This window comes from Lolium perenne, chromosome 3, assembly GCF_019359855.2.
Source record: "Lolium perenne isolate Kyuss_39 chromosome 3, Kyuss_2.0, whole genome shotgun sequence".
Taxonomy (NCBI): Eukaryota; Viridiplantae; Streptophyta; class Magnoliopsida; order Poales; family Poaceae; genus Lolium; species Lolium perenne.
In genome coordinates, this window is record NC_067246.2 from 100,238,292 (window position 1) to 100,262,530 (window position 24,239).

At 46.4% G+C, this 24,239-nt stretch overlaps 1 long non-coding RNA gene across 1 annotated transcript; it reads left to right on the plus strand.

Moving 5' to 3' along the window:
- Positions 1-13,343: 13,343 nt before the first annotated feature.
- LOC127338310 (uncharacterized) lies at positions 13,344-15,308 on the plus strand. The gene is made up of 4 exons (XR_007874284.2): positions 13,344-13,410; positions 13,530-14,614; positions 14,720-14,785; positions 14,945-15,308. It is a non-coding gene; the product is annotated as an uncharacterized lncRNA (long non-coding RNA).
- The last annotated feature ends 8,931 nt before the right edge of the window (positions 15,309-24,239 follow it).

Here is a 24,239-nt window from a genome sequence, read left to right on the forward strand (position 1 = left end):
ATGTTCGTCTTGTCTGAAGTAAGGGCGATTTATCATGATCAAATGGTTTGAGTATGCATATTGTTAGAGAAGAACATTGGGCCGCTAACTAAAGCCATGAATCATGGTGAAAGTTTCAGTTTGGACACTAATCCTCAATCTCTTATGAGAATATTATCCGTTGTTGAATGCTTATGCATTAAAGAGGAGTCCATTATCTGTTTTCTATGTTCTCCCGGTATGGATGTCCTTAGTTGAGATCTATCAAAAACGAGAAATCAAATGCGATCTATCTCCTTGGACCTTTGTACAGGCGGCATAGAGGTACCCCTTTGTGACACTTGATTGAAACATATGTTATGCAATGATAATCCATGTAAATCTAATCTAATTAGGACAAGGTGCGAGCACTATTGGTATTCTATGCATGAGGCTTGCAACTTATAGGATGTCTTATGCATAACACATATGAATTATTACTACCGTTGACAAAATTGTTTCTATGTTTTCAAAATAAAAGCTCTAGCACAAAAATAGTAATCCATGCTTCCCTCTGCGAAGGGCCATTCTTTTACTTTATGTTGAGTTAGTTTACCTACTTCTTTCTATCTTAGAAGCAAACACTTGTGTCAACTGTGTGCATTGATTCCTACATACTTGCTTATTTGCATTCATCATATTACTTTGTATCGACAATTATCCATGAGATATACATGTTGAAGTTGAAAGCAACCGCTGAAACTTATATCTTCCTTTGTGTTTCTTCAAAACTTTCTACTAAGAATTTATTGCTTTATGAGTTAACTCCTATGCAAGTATTATTGATGCTTGTCTTGAAAGTACTATTCATGAAAAGTCTTTGTTATATGATTCAGTTGTTTAATCATTGTCTTTACCATTGCTTCGAATCACTTCATTCACTTCATATGCTTTACAATAGTATTGATCAAGATTATGATAGCATGTCACTTCAGAAATTATCCTTGTTATCGTTTACCTACTCGAGGGCGAGTAGGAACTAAGCTTGGGGATGCTTGATACGTCTCAAACGTATCCATAATTTCTTATGTTCCATGCTAGTTTTATGACAATACTCACATGCTTTATACACACTTTACATCATTATTATGCATTTTCCGGCACTAACCTATTAATGAGATGCCGAAGAGCCAGTTGCTGTTTTCTGCTGTTTTTGGTTTCAGAAATCCTACAAAGGAAATATTCTCGGAATAGGACGAAATCAACGCCCAGGGTCTTATTTTTCCACGGAGCTTCCAGAAGACCAAAGGGGATACGAAGTGGGGCCACGAGGTGGCCACACCATAGGGCGGCGCGGCCAAGGAGGGGCCCGCGCCGGCCTATGGTGTGGGCCCCTCGAGCGCCCCCCGACTCTGCCCTTCCGCCTACTTAAACTCTCCGTCGCGAAAACCCTATTACCGAGAGCCACGATACGGAAAAAGTTCCAGAGACGCCGCCGCCGCCAATCCCATCTCGGGGGATTCAGGAGATCGCCTCCGGCACCCTGCCGGAGAGGGGAATCATCACCGGGGGGCTCTACATCACCATGCCCGCCTCCGGATTGATGTGTGAGTAGTTCATCCTTGGACTATGGGTCCATAGCAGTAGCTAGATGGTTGTCTTCTCCTCTTGTGCTATCATGTTTAGATCTTGTGAGCTGCCTATCATGATCAAGATCATCTATTTGTAATGCTACATGTTGTGTTTGTTGGGATCCGATGAATATTGAATACTATGTCAAGTTGATTATCAATCTATCATATATGTGTTGTTTATGTTCTTGCATGCTCTCCGTTGCTAGTAGAGGCTCTGGCCAAGTTGATACTTGTCTGTTGTTTGCAACTTAATACTGGAAGGGGTGCGGATGCTAACCCGAAGGTCGACTTTTTAGGCATAGATGCATGCTGGATAGCAGTTGATACGTCTCCAACGTATCGATAATTTCTTATGTTCCATGCTTGTTTTATGACAATACCTACATGTTTTGTTCACACTTTATGTCATTATTATGCATTTTCCGGAACTAACCTATTAACGAGATGCCGAAGTGCCAGTTCCTATTTTCTGCTGTTTTTGGTTTCAGAAATCCTAGTAAGGAAATATTCTCGGAATTGGACGAAATCAACGCCCAGTATCTTATTTTTCCACGAAGCTTCCAGAACACCGGAGAGAGACCAGAGGGGAGCCAGGTGGGTCCCACACGCCAGGGCGGCGCGACCAAGGGGTGGGGCGCGCCCCTCTAGTGTGTGGTCCCACCAGGGGCCCTCCGAGGCTGCCCTTCCGCCTACTTAAGGACTCCGTCGCGAAAACCCTAAAAGAATAAGCCACGGGACGAGAAAAGTTACGCAGCCGCCACCATCGCAAAGCCAAGATTCGGGGGACAGAAGTCTCTGTTCCGGCACGCCGCCGGGACGGGGAAGTGCCCCCGGAAGGCATCTCCATCGACACCACCGCCATCTTCATCACAGCTGCTGTCTCCCATGAGGAGGGAGTAGTTCATCCCCGAGGCTAAGGGCTGTACCGTAGCTATATGGTTCATCTCTCTCTTATGTGATCTTTATGTGATCATGAGCTTTGTGATCTAGTTGAATATCATCTATGTGCTACTCTAGTGATGTTATTAAAGTATTCTATTCCTCCTTCATGATGTAATGGTGACAGTGTGTGCATCATGTAATACTTGGCATAGGTTATGATTGTAATCTCTTGTAGATTATGGAGTTAACTATTACTATGATAGTATTGATGTGATCTATTCCCCCTTTCATAGTGTAATGGTGACAGTGTGTGCGCTATGTTAGTTCTCGGTCTAAATTGCAATGATCTATTATGCACTCTGAGGTTATTTAAATATGAACATCGAATGTTGTGGAGCTTGTTAACTCCGGCATTGAGGTGCTCTTGTAGCCCAACACAATTAATGGTGTTTGTCATCCAACAAGAGAGTGTAGAGAAAGTAGTATTTGTTTATTCAGTTATGTGATCAATGTTGAGAGTGTCCACTAGTGAAAGTATGATCCCTAGGCCTTGTTTCCAAATACTGCAATCATCGCTTGTTTACTATTTTACTGCATCTTTACTTCCTGCAATATTACTACCATCAACTGCACGCCAGCAAGCTATTTTCTGGCGCCGTTACTACTGCTCATATTCATTCATACCACTTGTATTTCACTATCTCTTCGCCGAACTAGTGCACCTATACATCTGACAAGTGTATTGGGTGTGTTGGGGACACAAGAGACTTCTTGTATCGTGATTATAGGGTTGCTTGAGAGGAATATCTTTGACCTCTTCCTCCCTGAGTTCGATAAACCTTGGGTGATCCACTTAAGGGAAAACTTGCTGCTGTTCTACAAACCTCTGCTATTGGAGGCCCAACACTGTCTACAGGAATAGAAGCGCGCGTAGACATCAAGCTATTTTCTGGCGCCGTTGCCGGGGAGGAAAGGTAAAAGACACTCATACTCCGGTCCCAGGTAACTAAGTTATTTTATGGTGCCGTTGTAAGTGCTCGAAGCTATCTCCTTTAGATCCTGCAATTGCATCTTTTTGTTTCTTGTTCACTAGTTAGGCGTAATGGAAAATAACAATGAGCTTTTTATTCTATTTCCTGAGTTAAGACATGGATTGTTTGATGCGAAAATTAAAAAACCTATGGAACCTTATTTGCATGCTAGTAGCAATGATATTAGTATGAACGCTTTGAACACCATTGTTGCTAATGATATGGAAAATTCTAAGCTTGGGGAAGCTGGTTTTGATGAGCATGACATTTTTAGTCCCCCAAGCATTGAGGAGAAAAATTTCTTTGATGATACTTTGCCTCCTATTTATGATGATTATAATGATAGTGGTCTTTTGGTGCCGCCTACTATGGAGAGTAAATTTTATTATGATTATACTATGCCTCCTACACTTGATGAGAATAATAATGATAGCTAATTTGTTGAATTTGCTCCCACTACAACTAATAAAATTGATTATGCTTATGTGGAGAGTAATAATTTTATGCATGTAGCTCATGATAAGAATGTTTCATGTGATAGTTACATTGTTGAATTTGTTCATGATGCCACTGAAAGTTATTATGAGAGAGGGAAACATGGTTATATGCATCTTAATAATATTAAGTTTCCCCTCTTTGTGTTGAGAATCTTGAAGTTACTCTTGTGTTATCTTTCTATGCTTGTCACTTTGTTCTTCATGGATTTATTTGTGTACAAGATTCCTATGCATAGGAAGTGGGTTAGACTTAAATGTGTTTTGAATTTGCTTCTTGATGCTCTCTTTTGCTTCAATTCTTATTTCTTATGTGAGCATCATTAAAATTGCTGAGCCCATCTTAATGGCTATAAAGAAAGCACTTTTTGGGAGATAACCCATGTCTTTATTTTGCTACTGTTTTGTTGTGTCTTGGAAGTTGTTACTACTGTAGCAACCTCTCCTTATCTTTATTTTATTGCATTGTTGTACCAAGTAAAGTCTTTGATAGTAAAGATGATACTAGATTTGGATTACTGCGCAGAAACAGATTTCTGTCTGTCACGAATTTGGGCAGGGTTCTCTGTAGGTAACTCAGAAAAATCTGCCAATTTACGTGCGTGATCCTCAGATATGTACGCAACTTTCATTCAATTTGAGCATTTTCATCTGAGCAAGTCCAGTGCCTCTAAAAAATTTGTCTTTGCGGACTGTTTTGTTTTGACAGATTCTGCCTTTTATTTCGCATTGCCTCTTTTGCTGTGTTGATACTAGATTTGGATTACTGCGCAGAAAGAGATTTCTGTCTGTCACGAATTTGGGCAGGGTTCTCTGTAGGTAACTCAGAAAAATCTGCCAATTTGCGTGAGTGATTCTCATATATGTATGCAACTTTCATTCAATTTGAGCATTTTCATTTGAGGAAGTTTAGTTCCCCAGAAAAATTCGTCTTTACGGACTGTTCTGTTTTGACAGATTCTGCCTTTTATTTCGCATTGCCTCTTTTGCTGTGTTGGATGGATTTCTTTGTTCCATTGACATCCAGTAGCTTTGGGCAATGTCCAGAAGTGTTAAGAATGATTGTTTCACCTCTGAACATGTGAATTTTTGATTATGCACTAACCCTCTAATGAGTTGGTTTTGAGTTTGCTGTGGTGGAAATTTTCAAGGGTCAAGAGAGGAGGATGATATATGATTAAGAAGAGTGAAAGTCTAAGCTTGGGGATGCCCCCGTGGTTCATCCCTGCATATTTCAAGAAGACTCAAGCGTCTAAGCTTGGGGATGCCCAAGGTATCCCCTTCTTCATCAACAATTTATCAGGTTTCTTCTCTTGAAACTATATTTTTATTCGGTCACATCTTATTTACTTTACTTTTTTTTTGACACATTTATTTACTTTACTTGGAGCGTCTGTGTGCTTTTATTTTCGTTTTGTTATTTTCATTCTCTGAATAAATTCATGCTTGTGTGGGAGAGGGACACGCTCCGCTTTTTCATATGAACACTGGTGTTCTTAGTTCTATCTTTAATGTTCATGGCTGAGTTGAAAACCGCTTCGTTAATTGCTATTTGGTTGGAAACAGAAAATGCTTCATGTGGTAAATGGTATATGGTCTTGAATAACTTGATACTTGGCAATTGTTTTGAGCTCATATAGATCATGTTTAAGCTCTTGCATCATGTACTTTGTACCCATTAATGAAGAACTACATAGAGCTTGTTAAAATTTGGTTTGCTTGATTGGTCTCTAGAGTCTAGATATTTTCTGGTTAAGGTGTTTGAACAACAAGGAAGACGATGTAAAGTCTTATAATGCTTACAATATGTTCATATGTGAGTCTTGCTGCACCGTTTTATACTTGAGTTTGCTTCATACAACCTTGCTAGCCTAGCCTTGTATTGAGAGGGATTCTTCTCGTGCATCCAAATCCTTGAGCCCTATGCCATTTGTGTCCACCATACCTACCTACTACATGGTATTTCTCTACCATTCCAAGCAAATACTTCATGTGCTACCTTTAAACAATTCAAAAGCTATTATCTCTTATTTGTGTCAATGTTTTATAGCTCATGAGGAAGTATGTGGTGTTTATCTTTTGATCTTGTCATTTACTTCGGACAGACTTTCACCAATGGACTAGTGGCATATCCGGTTATCTAATAATTTTGCAAAAAGAGCTGGCAATGGGGTGCCCAGCCCCAATTAATTAACTTGCATTAATAATTCTCTTCACATGCTTTGCCCTGATCTATCAGTAAGCAACTTAATTTTGCAAATAGACACTCCTCCATGGTATGTGAATGTTGGAAGGCACCCGAGGATTCGGTTAGCCATGGCTTGTGTAAGCAAAAGGTTGGGAGGAGTGTCATCCATAAATAATGAAACTAAAGTACATGTGTAAACAAAAGAGAAGAGGGATGATCTACCTTGCTGGTAGAGATAACGTCCTTCATGGGAGCCGCTCTTGAAAGTCTGGTTGATAAGGTAGTTAGAGTGCCCACTACCATTCGTTGACAACAATAAACACCTCTCAAAACTTTACTTTTATACTCTCTATATGATTTCAAAACTTAAAAAGCTCTAGCACATGATTTAATCCCTGCTTCCCTCTGCGAAGGGCCATTCTTTTACTTTATTGTTGAGTCAGTTTACCTATTCTTTCTATCTTAGAAGCAAACACTTGTGTCAACTGTGTGCATTGATTCTTACATGTTTACCTATTGCACTTGTTATATTACTTTGTGTTGACAATTATCCATGAGATAAACATGTTGAAGTTGAAAGCAACTGCTGAAACTTATATCTTCCTTTGTGTTGTTTCAAAGCTTTCTACTAAGAATTTATTGCTTTATGAGTAACTCTTACGCAAGATTTATTGATGCTTGTCTTAAAAGTGCTATTCATGAAAAGTCTTTGCTATATGATTCAGTTGTTTACTCATTGTCTTTACCATTGCTTGGAATCACTTCATTCATCGCATATGCTTTACAATAGTATTGATTAAGATTATGATAGCATGTCACTTAAGAAATTATCTTTGTTATCATTTACCTACTCGAGGGCGAGTAGGAACTAAGCTTGGGGATGCTGATACGTCTCCAACGTATCGATAATTTCTTATGTTCCATGCTTGTTTTATGACAATACCTACATGTTTTGTTCATACTTTATGTCATTATTACGCATTTTCCGGAACTAACCTATTAACGAGATGCCGAAGTGCCAGTTCCTGTTTTCTGCTGTTTTTGGTTTCAGAAATCCTAGTAAGGAAATATTCTCGGAATTGGACGAAATCAACGTCCAGTATCTTATTTTTCCACGAAGCTTCCAGAAAACTGGAGAGAGAGACCAGAGGGGAGCCAGGTGGGCCCCACACGCCAGGGCGGCGCGGCCAAGGGGTGGGGCGCGCCCCCCTAGTGTGTGGTCCCACTAGGGCCCCTCCGAGGCTGCCCTTCCGCCTACTTAAGGACTCCGTCGCGAAAACCCTAAAAGAATAAGCCACGGGACGAGAAAAGTTACGCAGCCGCCGCCATCGCGAAGCCAAGATTCGGGGGACAGAAGTCTCTGTTCCGGCACGCCGCCGGGACGGGGAAGTGCCTCCGGAAGGCATCTCCATCGACACCACCGCCATCTTCATCACCGCTGCTGTCTCCCATGAGGAGGGAGTAGTTCATCCACGAGGCTAAGGGCTGTACCGTAGCTATGTGGTTCATCTCTCTCTCTTATGTGATCTTTATGTGATCATGAGCTTTGTGATCTAGTTGAATATCATCTATGTGCTACTCTATTGATGTTATTAAAGTATTCTATTCCTCCTTCATGATGTAATGGTGACAGTGTGTGCATCATGTAGTACTTGGCGTAGGTTATGATTGTAATCTCTTGTAGATTATGGAGTTAACTATTACTATGATAGTATTGATGTGATCTATTCCCCCTTTCATAGTGTAATGGTGACAGTGTGTGCGCTATGTTAGTTCTCGGTCTAAATTGCAATGATCTATTATGCACTCTAAGTTTATTTAAATATGAACATCGAATGTTGTGGAGCTTGTTAACTCCGGCATTGAGGTGCTCTTGTAGCCCTACACAATTAATGGTGTTTGTCATCCAACAAGAGAGTGTAGAGAAAGTAGTATTTGTTTATTCAGTTATGTGATCAATGTTGAGAGTGTCCACTAGTGAAAGTATGATCCCTAGGCCTTGTTTCCAAATACTGCAACCATCGCTTGTTTACTGTTTTACTGCATCTTTACTTCCTGCAATATTACTACCATCAACTGCACGCCAGCAAGCTATTTTCTGGCGCCGTTACTACTGCTCATATTCATTCAGACCACTTGTATTTCACTATCTCTTCGCCGAACTAGTGCACCTATACATCTGACAAGTGTATTGGGTGTGTTGGGGACACAAGAGACTTCTTGTATCGTGATTGCAGGGTTGCTTGAGAAGAATATCTTTGACCTCTTCCTCCCTGAGTTTGATAAACCTTGGGTGATCCACTTAAGGGAAAACTTGCTGCTGTTCTACAAACCTCTGCTCTTGGAGGCCCAACACTGTCTACATGAATAGAAGCGTGCGTAGACATCAGCGGTCTATGTACTTTGTCGTAATGCCCTGATTAAATCTCATAGTAATCATCATGATATGTATGCATCTCTATTTGTCAATTGCCCAACTATAATTTGTTCACCCAACATGCTATTTATCTTATGGGAGAGACACCACTAGTGAACTGTGGACCCCGGTCCATTCTTTTACATCTGAAATACAATCTACTACAAACTCTGTTCTCTACTGTTCTTTGCAAGCAAACATCATTCTCCACACCATACGTTTAATCCTTTGTTTACAGCAAGCCGGTGAGATTGACAACCTCACTGTTAAGTTGGGGCAAAGTATTTTGATTGTGTTGTGTAGGTTCCACGTTGGCGCCGGAATCCCTGGTGTTGCGCCGCACTACACTCCTCCGCCAACAACCTTCACGTGGCCCTTGACTCCTACTGGTTCGATAACCTTGGTTTCTTACTGAGGGAAAACTTGCTGCTGTACGCATCACACCTTCCTCTTGGGGTTTCCAACGGACGTGTGCTTCACGCGTTATCAATGCACACCACCAAGAAGCAGATCTTCGACCAGAAGACCACATTCAAGGCCGCGATAGATACCAAGAAGGTTGACCTCAAGCACGGCGATACTTCCAAGAAGGTTTCTGTCGGCACTAGCATGGACCCCAAATAGGAAGACGCGCTTGTCGAGTACCTGCGATCTAACATGGATATCTTCACATGGCAACCTTCTCACATGTCCAGAGTACCAAGGGAACTTGCCGAGCACTACCTCAACATAAATCCGGGTGCTAAACCGGTGAAGCAAGCTATGCGACGCTTTGGAGATAAGGAGCAACGCGCCATAGGAATGGAGTTAGCAAAGTTACTAGAGGCAGGTTTTGTAATAGAAGTTATCCATATAGATTGGGTCGCAAATCCCGGCCTTGTACCAAAAAAGAATTCTGAAATAGTAAGAATGCATCGATTACTCTGGCTTGAATAAACACTGTCCGAAGGATCCTTTTACCCTGCCTCGCATTGACCAAATCATTGAATCGACGGCTGGGCCAGAACTTCTATATTTTCTTGACGCATATTCCAGGTACCATCAGATCTAGATGAAGAACTTTTATATTTTCTTGACGTTACCCTCACTTTCAGAAGCTAGCCTATGGAGTATTCCTAGGAATCCGGAAGTTGAGACACAACTTCCAGGAGCATCACATGATAGTCGTGAGAACAACTCCATTGTTAACAATTATCAACAACTCCGACGCAACAGGACGTGTAGCAAAGTGGGGTAGAAATTTTCGCCTTCGACATCAACTACAAGGTTGGAGATGCAATCAATCTTGGCGGATTTCTTTGTCGACTGGAATGAAGCACCGGAGGGCACACCTGTGCCAGAACCACATGCTTGGGTCATGAATTTTGACGGATCCAAGCAGCACCAAGGCTCGGGGGCTGGAGTTAGCCTCAAGTCACCGACCGGAGAAGGACTGCAGTATGTTTTGCAGATCCACTTTGAGGCCACCAATAACATGGCGGAGTATGAGGCTATACTACATGGAATACACATCTCAAAGGAAATCGGGATCAAGCACATCATCTGCTACGGAGACTCCGACCTGGTGGCACAGCAAGTAGCCGGAACCTGGAACGCTAGGAGTTCCGTCATGGCGGCTTACAGAGATGAAGTTGACGAGATCGCCAAGTGCTTCCTTGAGTAAAGTACATCAGAAGAGATGATAACACAGAGGCAGACATGTTGTCCAAGCTTGGATCCGGTTGGAAGCCAATTCTGCCCAGAATTTTCCTTGAGCATCTACGGACAGCCTCGGTAAAGGGCGCTAATCCGGAAAACCCAGACATGGAAGTGTCTCCGGCAAAGGATGTGATGGTCATCACTCCGGCCTGGACCAAGCCATACCTGGAATACCTGGTGGAACAAAAGTTGCCGAAGGATGAGGTTCTCGCACGACAGATCATCAGGCGAGCAAGGTCATATACAATAATTGATGGACATCTCTATAAAAGAAGCGCAAACATAGTTTTCCAAAAGTGTGTCTTAGATGAAGAGGGGATTGCAATTCTTAGAGAGATTCACCTTGGTGATTGCGGGCATCATGCCGCTCCTAGGTCACTCGTTGCGAAAGCCTTCCGGCAAGGTTTTTTCTGGCTAACAGCAAAAGAAGATGCTGATAAAATAGTCTGAACCTGCCGTGGCTGCCAGTACTATGCTACACAACCAAATGTACCAGCTCAAGAGTTGAAGACCATCCATATCACTTGGTTTTTCGCGGCCTGGGGGCTCGATATGGTCGGAAAATTGAAAAAAATCATCATCTGGCAGTTTTGAGTACTTCGTGGTCACAGTTGATAAATTCATCAAGTGGATCGAGGCCAAGCTAGTTAGAAAAGCTGATGGTTCTACGACACTAAAATTTGTTTGCAGCCTCATGGTGAGATTCGGCATCCCACAAAGCATCATCACAGACAATGGCACGAACTTCGCACTTGGAGAATTGAAGGAGTAGTGCCACGAGCTTGGGATCTGGCTTGGCCTTGCCTCTATGTCACATCCACAGTCCAATGGACAAGTTGAGATACTAGCTGGACTCAAACCTCGCCTTGAAAAACCGCTGCGACAAGCAGCTGGAGCCTGGGCTGAGGAGTTAGATGTTGTTTTGTGGAGTTTACGAACAACCCCCAATAGATCAACTGGTTTCAAACCTTTCTTCCTAGTATACGGATCTGAAACAGTGCTGCCCTCCAACATCATCCATGATTCCCCGCGAGTTTCCGCCTACAATGAAGAAAATGCAGATGAGGCTCGACACCTATCTATGGACCTGATCGAAGAGGCTCGGAATTTAGCAGACCAGCACTCCGCGATCTACCAGCAGAAACTCTGTCTCTACCATAGCCACCGCATTCGGAATCGCTCGTTTAAGGAAGGTGATCTGGTCCTCCGCCTCCGATAGGTGAAAAAGCAAAAGTTGCAATCTCCATGGGAAGGACCCTTCATCATCAGCAAAGTACTACATAACGGATCTTACTACCTCGTTGATATTCGTGAGTTGAAGGATAGAAACAGAAACTTCCTCCGAAAAAAAGAGGGAGGATCCGGGTGATGTCTACGACGAGACAGATCGCCCTAGGAATATCGCATAGCTACGTCCTTTCCACGCTTACTAAATTACCACATTACATACCTTATAATAGTTATGATACATGATCGATAAAATAAAGCATATGGTTCACTCTTTGAGTCTTTTACCTCCTTTAATTGATCATTTTTTGATCGTGTATGTTTTTCAACTAAACACCGCAGAGCTAGATGTTTCCGCCTAGGCGTGTATAATGTTGTGGTTTTCAAAAAACCATCCAGTAGGACGTAAGCTTAAGTTTTCTGGGATATGTATTTTCTGTTGCGAGCTTATGGATTCCTGGTAGCGACTTCCGGCACCTAAGGCTGGGGGCTTGTTTCCGCGGTTTTTGATGGACTGCCATTAGGCTTCATCGCTGTCGGTGATAAGGGATTAACTTATCAATGCCTACGAGTTGTAGAGTAGGGTTTAGTTGGAAGTAGAGGACAAGTAGATCTCGAAGGTTTCAGCCGGAAAAGTACTCGACTGCTATGAAAACTAGGGTTGCGTGAAACAATGAATCGATCCTTTCTTTGTCCCTCGACTCCCCCTTATATAGGAGGCGGAGCCGAGGGTTCCGTGATGTACAAGTTACAGAGTTCGGGAAGGTTTCTGAACCGTCCCGTAACAATTACAAGTTGATATTCCTAATACAATTCTATCTTTCCAAACTATGTAAAACTTCGGGTCGTGGGCCTCTAGTAAACCCTGGGTGCCTTCTTCGGCAGGCCCATTGGGGATGCCTATGTCAGTAGCCCCCGAGATTTTGCTTGAATCGTAGAATCAGAGAAAATCTCCATCTTTACAATCTGCATATAACTTATTCAAGTTGACCAGTGATAGAGAACAAGCAAGTGCGTGTACCCTTGGCCTATGCCAGGGCGCTCCACGATAGCCCCGTGGCGCGCTTCCTTCCCGAGCCGTTCGATTGAAGGGAGAGCTCCGCGACCATCTCGGCTGTCCGTTTCTCACAACTCGAGACAACAATACCCGAACGAAACCCTAGCGTCCACCCTGCGATTGCCTCGCTTCCAGCCTCCTCCCTTTCCCTGCTCGCCGCCCCCCACCCTTTCCCCGCTCGCCGCTGACGCCCTCGCTCTCGCGCTCCGCCGTTTAGGAGCTTCAGCCACTCCACCTCTCCCTCCTCGTAGCTCCCCGCAGTGCCATACCATGGATCTCGGCCCTTCATGGTGCTCGGTTGCCGGTTGACCACAATAGGTGCGAGTTCCTCTTCCGAGCCCGGCCGCCCTTTGCGCCACTGCTGCACCACACCTTTTCCCCTCATGCTTGGCGAAGATGGTCCGATGGAGGAGGTGGGACCGCGCCGGCGGCCGTGCATACAGATCTGGGTATCACGGGATGGAGTAGGCAAAGCGGTCGCTGGCGGTGCGAGGGGAGGAGCCCGGCGGCTGGCAATGGCCGGCTAGGGGTGAGGAGCACCGGAGGAGAAGGGACAGGAGGGTACCTTCTCTATTCTCCTCTTGTTACGTGGCGGACTAGGCCTCAGGAGGAAGCATGGGGGTCGGAGTTGCATGCACGAAAGGCTGGAGACGAGGGAGGCGGTGCAGCAGAGGCAAGAACGTTTGAGCATCTCTCCTGTCTCTCCCTATATTGGGTGAATGCATTTTGATCTTGATTTGTTTATCTGGTTTTTTTTTTAGGTTCAGAAACAAAGAGAAGAACTACATTTTATGGTGGGTCTGTAGGATTATTTGACGAATGAAAGTATGACTTCCCTTCTCTGCTTCTTATTATGTTCTTAAAACTTATTAGGATGCATGGTTTAGGGTGAGTCCGTTGCTTCTGTATTTTTTATTTGTTAACTGACTTGCATCCTTACCCAGGTATGACTCTGATATTTGGAAACCATTCAGCTGTTGATGGGACTGATACGGATGAACGACGACGAGGACCAGCTGAAAAGGTTTGCTACATAGGTTGCTTTATCATGAGGCTGTTGTCTTCTCGTAAACTGTATACTATGGAGAAAGAAAGCTGAACTTTGTTTCCTAATCGTGTAAGTTGAGCTAGCTGCATAAACACATATCGTGGGAGGATTTATCCACTCTCTCAGCTTTTGCAACCAAAATATTTTCAAATGGCAGCTTTAATCCTTTCTAGCCATATTCAAAGGAAAATATTGTTTGTCAGATTAGTACTTTGACTTGTAAAATTTCCTTCTAGCTTAGTGTCCAATAAGAGAAAATGGCATGACACCTTTTACTCAATGCCTTTGTTTAGGGCTAAGTTTGGCTAAACTTTCTTGGCTCATGCATCTATGGTTCAGCTAATTTTCTAGATTACTTGGGTTCATGGCGTTTCTTCTCCAAATAGTAGTTGGCTGCGAACAATTGGACTGTTATCATGTCATTATCTCCTTACTGATGTGACCAAATCCATATATTATCGCAAATCAGTAAGAGTGCTAGAAGAAACAATTGATGTAGCACCGGATTAGTACTGATTACTTACACTTAGAAAAGATAAGTCATTTACAAAGTGAAATATATCATATTGTAAGAAAATTTCTTACGCTTACAATGATAAGTCATTTAGTCATTTACTTGTTTTAGAAACGGCATATCAATTCGTTCCCAGAATATGTTTTCTTAGTTAGTACTGATTACTTACTCTCTGAGGGTACTCTAAATTTATCACCTAAAATTATGTTTTTTCGTTCACAGTTTCTAGGCTGTGGCCACCTGAATAATCAGCCTCGATGGCCATGTAGGTAGTGCAATAATACTCACAATTCTATTCTTTTGGAAACTTGATTGTTGTGGTGTTCATTTTTTCTCTAGCACAATACGTTGATTAACTTACTTCTACTGTGTTCTGCAACCTGGCAGGGTTGCAACCTAGCAGGCCTGTGACCGCTCTGACCATCAATTATGGAGTACTACTTGGTTTTGTGCCCTTTGATGATGCGGTAGTATGGTTATCTCTTGATTCTGCAAAAATTAGAGAAATTTGTATTCTCCTTGTACGATTACAAATTTCTTGTATTCATTACACTGGAATATTTTTTTCTCAGCATATGATTTATGGGCAGCAGGTGTATCCTCTTTCTACACATAATGAGTATTGCCTTTGGTCACAGGTAACTGTCCTCTTTCTATTTCCATTTTTTTTTGTATCCAGATCTATAAAAAATTTAATTACCATTTGCGTTGTTCTTTGTTGAAGAACGTGCATCTATATTTACTGGAATATACAGATTTCAATCTTGGTCAGAAGATCCCTCTGGTTTCTATTGTAGGTATCCTACCCAATGGAATTGCTGTTTGGCTTGGATTCTAGGCTGATCTGGTAAAACATAGGGCGAAGGATGATAGTATATATATGAAAGCCTATGCAATATGTAGTGCCCTTGAAGTATATGTCAATGGCAAGGTATAATGCTCTGTAGTATATGTTAGTATCATTCTGGTACTGCTGTGATAATTAGCAAGCATAGCTTAGTTCTTTGTTCAGGCTGCTCCTAAATTTCCTTCATGTATGCATCTTTTGTCTATGTAAATATGTAAGTTTGTGTGACGCTTTGTTCAGGTTTGATCCACCTTTCCATCAGATGTTCTTTCATGTAAGAATGTTGGTCTATGTAAAGAGCTTCAGGCTCTCAATAGATTATTGAGCAGATCAGATTATAACTTGATTAACATGCACATTAATAGCTTTTTTCATGTATAAAGCAACATTACATCACTAAGTATTAAATAGGAGTGTGATTGATCCGCCCAGCACCGGTGAGGAGGCGCCCCATGGGGCGCCCCAACCACTAGTATTTATAAAGGAATTATATATTGCACAAGGATATCGGTAATTGGGGCTGGTTCATCTGACGGATCAGGTACCAGTTAACTGCTCTTGTAGCAATCCGCCAAAACCTACTTCAAGATCACGTCCCTGGACATGATCTCGGGATACTGGTGTAATTCGACATGTGCCGCTTAAGGTCTTACCAGATGCCGAATTCCATTCATGTTTTATCGGGTACCTAACGCGTCCGTTAGGATTTTTCTTCGTATCTGTTGATACGGAAAAAGTAGCAAAACGCCGTCAGAGGCGGTGCCACGTGATACGTCCCAAACGTATCTATAATTTCTTATGTTCCATGCTACTTTTATGATGATACTCACATGTTTTATACACATTATATGTCATATTTATGCATTTTCCGGCACTAACCTATTGACGAGATGCCGAAGAGCCAGTTGCTATTTTCTGCTGTTTTTGGTTTCAGAAATCCTACAAAGGAAATATTCTCGGAATTGGGCGAAATCAACGCCCAGGGTCTTATTTTTCCACGAAGCTTCCAGAAGACCGAGGGAGATACGAAGTGGGGCCACGAGGCGACGCCACACTAGGGCGGCACGGCCCAGGCCCTGGTCGCGCGGCCCTAGCGTGTGGGTCCTTCGTGACGCCCCTAAACCTACCCTTCCGCCTACTTAAAGCCTTCGTCGTGAAACCCCCAGTACCGAGAGCCACGATACGGAAAACCTTCCAGAGACGCCGCCGCCGCCAATCCCATCTTGGGGGATTCAGGAGATCGCCTCCGGCACCCTGCCGGAGAGGGGAATCATCTCCCGGAGGTCTCTTCATCGCCATGATCGCCTCCGGATCGATGTGTGAGTAGTCCACCCCTAGACTATGGGTCCATAGCAGTAGCTAGATGGTTGTCTTCTCCTCATTGTGCTATCATGTTAGATCTTGTGAGCTGCCTATCATGATCAAAATCATCTATTTGTAATGCTACATGTTGTGTTTGTTGGGATCCGATGAATATTGAATACTATGTCAAGTTGATTATCAATCTATCATATATGTGTTGTTTATGTTCTTGCATGCTCTCCATTGCTAGTAGAGGCTCTGGCCAAGTTGATACTTGTAACTCCAAGAGGGAGTATTTATGCTCGATAGTGGGTTCATGCCTCCATTGAATCTGGGACAAGGATGTAAAAGTTCTAAGGTTGTGGATGTGCTGTTGCCACTAGGGATAAAACATCGATGCTTTGTCTAAGGATATTTGTATTGATTACATTACGCACCATACTTAATGCAATTGTCTGTTGTTTGCAACTTAATACTGGAAGGGGTTCGGATGATAACCTGAAGATGGACTTTTTAGGCATAGATGCATGCTAGATAGCGGTCTATGTACTTTGTCGTAATACCCTGATTAAATCTCATAGTACTCATCATGATATATGTATGTGCATTGTTATGCCTTCTTTATTTGTCAATTGCCCAACTGTAATTTGTTCACCCAACATGCTATTTATCTTATGGGAGAGACACCACTAGTGAACTATGGACCCCGGTCCAATTCTTTACATCTGAAATACAATCTACTGCAATTGTTCTTTACTGTTCTTCGCAAACAAACATCATCATCCACACTATACATCTAATCCTTTGTTTACAGCAAGCCGGTGAGATTGACAACCTCACTGTTACATTGGGGCAAAGTACTTTGATTGTGTTGTGAAGGTTCCACGTTGGCGCCGGAATCCCTGGTGTTGCGCCGCACTACAATCCGCCACCAACAACCTTCACGTGTTCCTTGACTCCTACTGGTTCGATAAACCTTGGTTTCTTACTGAGGGAAACTTGCTGCTGTACGCATCACACCTTCCTCTTGGGGTTCCCAACGGACATGTGTCTCACGCGCCATCACCACGCCGCGCAGGACGGATCCCGGGGACTTACCTTGGCAGAGTTTTGCGGCATTCAGAGATTATTTGTAACACCCCAAATTTCAAATAAAGGAAGAAGAAGAATTCCAGAGATCCAAAATTTAGAACCAACAAAAACTTTTAAATTGCATATAGTGCCATGCATAGGACTTGTGCATTTTGAGTGATAGGCCATGATGATTGTTATATTGTGTATATGATGAACTCCAAAACCCTAGAGTGATCAAGTGATGATCACCAAACAAATAAACCAAAAAGGGAAAGAAGTCAAATATTAATAAAATCTTAAAAACCCTAACATATGGTCCATGCCATTTTTGTAAATTTGACCCTAGACCCATTTGATCTTCACCAATACTTGTATTATGATATTCAAGAGTAATTACAACTTTGAGAATCAAAGATATACCATTTAAATCAAATTCAAAAATTAAAATGGGATCACATGAGATAATGGTCATTTCTGACTTTTATATTCTGGTCACCACTTTGAGCCTCTGTATTTCAAAATTTCTAAACCAAACAAATTCAAATCTTTGCATGTCATCCAAGTACACAAGAAGATGAACAACTCTTGCAAAGAACACCATACCAAATTCACTTTTGATCAAAAGTTATGAGCAAGCAAAGATGAGACATTGAAACAAATGCAACATTCTCCATTGTTCAAATGTGATCAAACCAGGCCACCACTTGACCATCATTTGACCTAGCAATGATCCCTGAACCCTCATACACCGAGCCCATGCCAGGGAAGCCAAGGAGAGGGCCAGACATGGCGTGGACATGGCCATGCCGGCTACGTTCGCCGCCGACACGCCTCCCCTCTCTTCTCTCCACAGCAGCCCTCGCCACCGTGTCCAACGCGTCGACAAAGATCTCCTGGATCCGCCCGTACGCGCCATTGACCGCGAGGACGGCGCCATGACTCGCCACGGTCACGCCCAGGTACGCCCAGGTACGCCGCGAGCGGGATGGGCGACGTCACCGTGCACGGACGCGCGCGACATGGCCACGCGTCGCTCGCAGCACTCCGTCGTACCCCGACCAAACCCGCGCGCCCTGGTACCTTCCTCGCCACACGGAGCTCGCCGGACATGCATGCGTCACACCTTGGCGACCACGGTCGCCGAAGTGGACAAGCGCGCCCCCCCGCGGCCGCGACAGTACATGCACGGACCCGACCACCCTACGCGTCCCCTTGCCACGCCGTTCACGCTCGTAGCCTCGCCATGACGTTGTGAACACGACCCCGTTGTTGCTTAGCCCCCTAGCTCACCGGAGAAGCCGCGCCCTTGTCGACCTCGCCGCAGCACCACGGCCACCCTCGCGCCTATAAAAGGAGGCCTCGCCTCGACGAACCCTTCACACCACCACCCTTCCCTCTCCTTCCTCGACCGCCTCAGCACCTCACCATGCTCGATTAGCCACCAGAAGCTCCCAATTGCAAGATCGCCGCCGCCCACAGTAGCCGACGATCGCCGGAGAAGGACGCCGCCCCTGGAGCTGCCGCCGGTACCAGGAGCTTCGCCGTCGTCCACAACTTCACCGCGCACATTGCCCAACCCTAGCTGGAGCCACGGTGAGCCTCCGACCCCCTACCTGAGCCACCGGCGAGCCCCTCTCTCGCCGTCGACGACGATGGATGTGCGCCGTTAGATCCTATTCTAATCCGACGCGCCTCGTTGATCCATACCGCTTCGGGCGTTATGAGTCTCTGACGGGTGGAGCCCACTGTCAGGCGGCCCGCGCGTGCGTGGATGCGTGGTGGGCTGGCCTTGGGCCGTTTTAAACGTTTAGGACCATTTAGTTTTCCCGCCGGCCTTTTTAATTCAAACTTCGTTTAATAAATTTAGTTTGAATTCAATACTGAACGCAACTTTGAAAATTCATAGAATCTGTTTGGCTTGGCCAAATTTAACAAACTTTATATATTTGGAAAGCTAGTAAAAAGATCTACATTATGCCACTGGTCTCACCTCGAGATCTATTGTGGAAATAAAATGATAAAAAGAAGAAGGCAGAGACTTTTTCATATTCAAATAATTATTAAAAATCAACCAAAATAGATATTTAATTAAATCCAACTCCTATAGCTCACATTTGACTTACACCAATTGTTTCTGCAAGAAAATGGTGTGGTCACTTGGCAGGATCATGCCCTAGATTAATTAATGGACAAAAGGGCTAGTTTAGTTAAGTGATATTGTTCAAAACTATTATGTAAGTCATATGAAGGATTTCCCTTCATTTAAATCTTGTCTCAAATAAATTCATGAGATGTTTGCACCCCTGGTCCAAACACTCCTATATGAATATTTGGGGATTTAAATCATTAGTGGAATTATAAAATGGTATGAGGTGATCTACCTCATTTAAATCATTTTCTCAAATAATGATAATGAATGCTTGACTTAGGTCAATATGAGTTCATGTATGATTATTTGAGAAGTTAAATCTTAAGAAGATTTCAATGAGAGGAAATTATTTTTCTCAAAGACTAAATGGAAATTATTAATTACACATGTAAGAGAGGAAATTACTTTTCTTTAATAAAGAACACCAATACACCTAATTATTTTATGTGTGTGCTTAGCATAGTTTGTGTGAAGTAATGATGTGCTTAGTATAGCTTTTGAGTTTGTTTAGTGATTATACCTCGTATTCAAATTTAGACGCTAGCACCGGAGATTACCAAGAGGAAGGAGAATTCTACCCAGAAGAGGAAGAAGAAAACCTAGAGAACTACCAAGGCAAGCTAATACTCTTGCAAAGTGCAAAGCCCTCCTTGGGCAAGGCACCATGATTCTTACTTTTCTTCATACAAGCCTATCTTATATTTACACCATACAAGTTTTACTTGTTGTGTTTTCAAAAGGGTGGATTGAAATTGGTCTAGGGAACAAGATTACTAGAGTAGCAAAGTAGTCTTATAAATAGCAAAGCAATGTAGCACCCCTCATGATTAGTGCTAGTGCTAAAATACTAAAATTTGACTACTCTAGATGGGAACATGAGACTTGTTGAATTTGAAACCTTGGAATAATGAAACATTCCATTGAATGATTTGAGGTTGAATGTGAACAAGAGAAGATAGTGATTTTTGATGAAAACCTGATATTGGTTTGAATGCGATACCTTTCCAATTTTTGAGTACCCCCACAATACCTGATTACGGGTAGGGCTTAGCTGGAAGTTTATAAATTTTAGTATGAGTTCCCTCTGAACACACATCATAGGGGTTATGTCGAGGCTGCCTCCGTTGTTGCGAAATGTCGTGGTATCGTCACGGCATATGCCATAGGGTGGCTAATCGAAGTGGTTCCTGAGGGATCTCACGGCGGTATCCGGAAGCGGGTATGGGCACGAGCGACACGGCGACGTACCCAGGTTCGAGGCCCTCCGGTGGAGGTAAAACCTCTACTCCTGCTATGAGTGTATATGATGATCACACAGTACAGTGGTGCTCCTAGAGCTGTGTCCGGCTGGCCCTGAGAGGCTAAGGAAGACGATGGTCTCTCTCACAGGGCAGCTCTGTAGGTAGGTGAAAGCAATAAAATGATCGATCCCCTGCACGAGAGGGGGTAGTGCGGCTTATATAGGCACCGGCACTTTACATATAAGACCCTATAGTTTACTGGCCGGCTGGGCCGGCTTCGGCTTCCGCTCCTTCCCGAGGCGGTGACGTCAGGAGTGGTTGAGGCATCGTGGCCCGTCCCATCCGGCTGCCACGGTCAGCGGTATGGAGGAGGTGTCCCTGTCGCCGTCAGCCACTGTAGCCGGTACGGATCGTCGTAAGCCCTGACGGCCTGTCCATCGCGCGGCACTATTGCTCCACAGTGCCCCGCGTTTTACGGAAGATGGAGTCATCGTGGACTTTAGGAACCCGGATCACCAACCCGGTTCCTTCCAGTGCAAGACTCGCCAGCCTCGAGTCGGTCTGAGGTACAAACCCCAGTCGGATATGGCTTGTAGAAGCCGGCCCAGCTACAGCATTGGTGGCCGCAGCCAGGCCGACTAGGACCTAGAGCCAGCCGGCTTCCGGACCAGCCGGCCACGGCGCCAGCCGGCTGCTCCTCAGCCGGCCTTTGCCGCGAGCCGGCCAGCGGCCAGCCGGCCGCTCCGCGTCCATTGCCCTATCCGGGGTCTTCCCCCCGACATTAGCCCCCGAAGCTGGCAAGGTCCTGCGCCCAGAAGGACCTAGGCAGGTTTTCCTGGCTTCTCGAGTATATTAGACGGCACTTGGAGGGGCCGACTGAGAATTTCCATTCAGCCGGCTGCGCCTCATCCGGCTCGCTTCTCGCCGGCTGCTTCTAGCTGGCCGCTTTTTACACTTGTGCAGTTTTTTGCTTTCTCGCAAGATCTGATGGCGCCTCCGCCTTGCTGATGAATTTTGGCTTGAGTGGAACTTTTGGTCCGGCTCCGGCTTGCGGCGCGCCGGAGTCTCCGCCGCCTCGGGTCCTGCGCCCGACTTGACCGGTCTGACGCCTGGCCCGGTGGTCGGTTCGTCTGGTCACATCAATGTTCCCCCGGATCCGGTGCGGTAGTGGGCGACGTGGTGTGGCCGTTTTCGGTAACCGTCGTGGACGTGGGAGGAGTTACGGCGCAGTTACGGCGCAGTAAATCCGGCGACGTGGGAGGAGTTACGGCCCACGACCGCCACTTGGAGGCCAACCGCCCGCGTCGGGTGGCTATAAATGCCGCGGGGGGACGCCCCGAGGCGGCCACTTGCCATTTCTTCTTCCTCGCACTCTTGCTCCCATCGCTATCCTCTGCGCGCTCGAGCTCGCCGCTGCTCCGGCGAACATCTTCCGCTGGCGAACTCCGGCGGGCGAATCTCCACCGATCCGCCGCCGCCACCCCGCCAATCCGGCGCCACGGGGCCGCGCGTCTCGACGGAGCGTCCTCAGCCGCCGCTGTCGCCGCCGCGATTGCAAGGTTCTTCCTCGCCGTTCAGCCTCTCCTGGTCATCTTCTTCCTCGACCTCGTCAATGGCGTCCCCCAGTGGATCGTGGAGGGGCTCCTACATGCGGGAGGACGACATCGAGCGCCTGGTGCGCCTCCGGCGAGTCCCGCAGTCGGTCATCACGCGGGTGCCCGGCGAGGAGGTGGAGCCTGAGCCGCGGCCCGGCGAGCGCGTCGTCTTCGGCGCGCACCTCGACCGCGGGCTGGGTCTGCCGGCTTCGCCGTTCTTCCGGCAATTCCTCGACCACTTCGGCCTTCAGCCGCACCACCTGCCGGCCAACGCGTGCGTCCTCCTGAGCTGCTTCGTAGCGTTCATGGAGGCCTACGCCGGCTTGTGGCCCGACATCGACTTCTGGAGCCGGCTCTTCTTCTTGAAGGCGCAGACCAACGACGGCCGCCTGCGAGCCTGCGGCGCCGCCTCGATCTACACCCGGCCTGGTACGCCTTTCCCCAAGATCCCCACCGTCGACTCGGTGAAGAACTGGCAAATGTCATTCTTCTACGTGCGCAACGAGGGGGAGCTCGTCGACCGGATCAACCTGCCGGAGTTCAATCCGGCTCCTCCAGTCGGCCGGATCAACTGGAGCCACAACGCCCGCTCGACGGATCCGGACGCGGAGGTGAACCTTCTCTGGGATCTCCTGGCGACAGCCACCGCTGGCGGGCTGACTGCCGAAGATCTTCTCTGCACCATCGCCGAGCGCCGGGTGCTGCCGCTCCAGATGCGCATCCACAAGATCGGCCACATGTCCGGCCGGTTCGATCCGAACCGGACGTCCAAGGTGCCGCTCACCAAGGCCCAGGTGGCCAGCCGGGTGAACCACATCACCAAGGCGAACCTGGCGGAGGACTGGAGCTACGGGCTGGTGCCCTGCGACAGGAACCATCCACCGGCGCGGGTAAGCTTCGTGTCTTTGCCATTTTCCGGCTTGCGGCTGCGAGGCCGACTTCCTTTTTCTTCTGCCGACTTCCGGCTATGCTCATGTTTTTCTGTCTTTCTAGGTTTTTGAGCGCCAGAACGCCGAGGACGGCGACCTGGCGACGAAGAGGTGGACGCCGGATCTCGTCGATCCGGCCGACCAAGCCGGCGACCATGCCGGCGACGACGACCTGCCGCAGGCGCCTGATCTAGGCGGCCAGGGGGAGCACAATCCGCCCCCTTCACCAGAGCACCAGGAGGAGGAGGAGCCGGCGACGTCCGGCACGGGGCCAATCCCCGCCGTGCCTCTGCGCACGAGGCCGCCAAGCGCCACGGCGACTTCGGCGCCCAAGGGCACGAAGAGAGCCGGCTCCACCGCCGCCGCGGAGTCGAGGGCGAAGAAACAGCGCCGGCATCAGCCGAAGAAGGTCCCGGAGCAAGCCGGGTGAGTTCTCTCTCTCTTGTTTGATTCCTTTTCTTTCCTTACTTTTATGCTTATTATCTTTCTGTTTATCCGGCTAGGGCCCCTATCAAGTTTGCCCAGGGCGGCGGCTCCCGGCAAGCTCCGCGCGTTGTGTCGCCGCTTCCGCGCCAGAGGAGGGAGCAGACGCCGCAGCCTTCCTCGCGCGCACCTACGCCGCCGCCGCCTGCGACAGGGGCTTCTTCCTTTGCCGTGCCGCTGGCCTCCGCGCCAGATCGCGGCACGCGGGTCGAGCCAACGCGGCAGCCGACGCTGGACGACATGTTCCCGCGCCGGACACCTCTTCTGGACCCAGCCGCTGGGGCCGGGCGGGGCATGCCGCCTTCAGCCGGGGCCGGAGCCGGCGGGGCTGCTCCTAGGACCGGCGCCGGCAGCCGCGCCGCCCGCGGCCGGAGCCGGCAGCAGGCCCACCGTGGTGGAGTTGGACGAGAGTCCGGAGGGCGCCCTGTGCGCCGGGGACAACTCGAGCCGGCTGGGCCATCCGCTGCGCCCG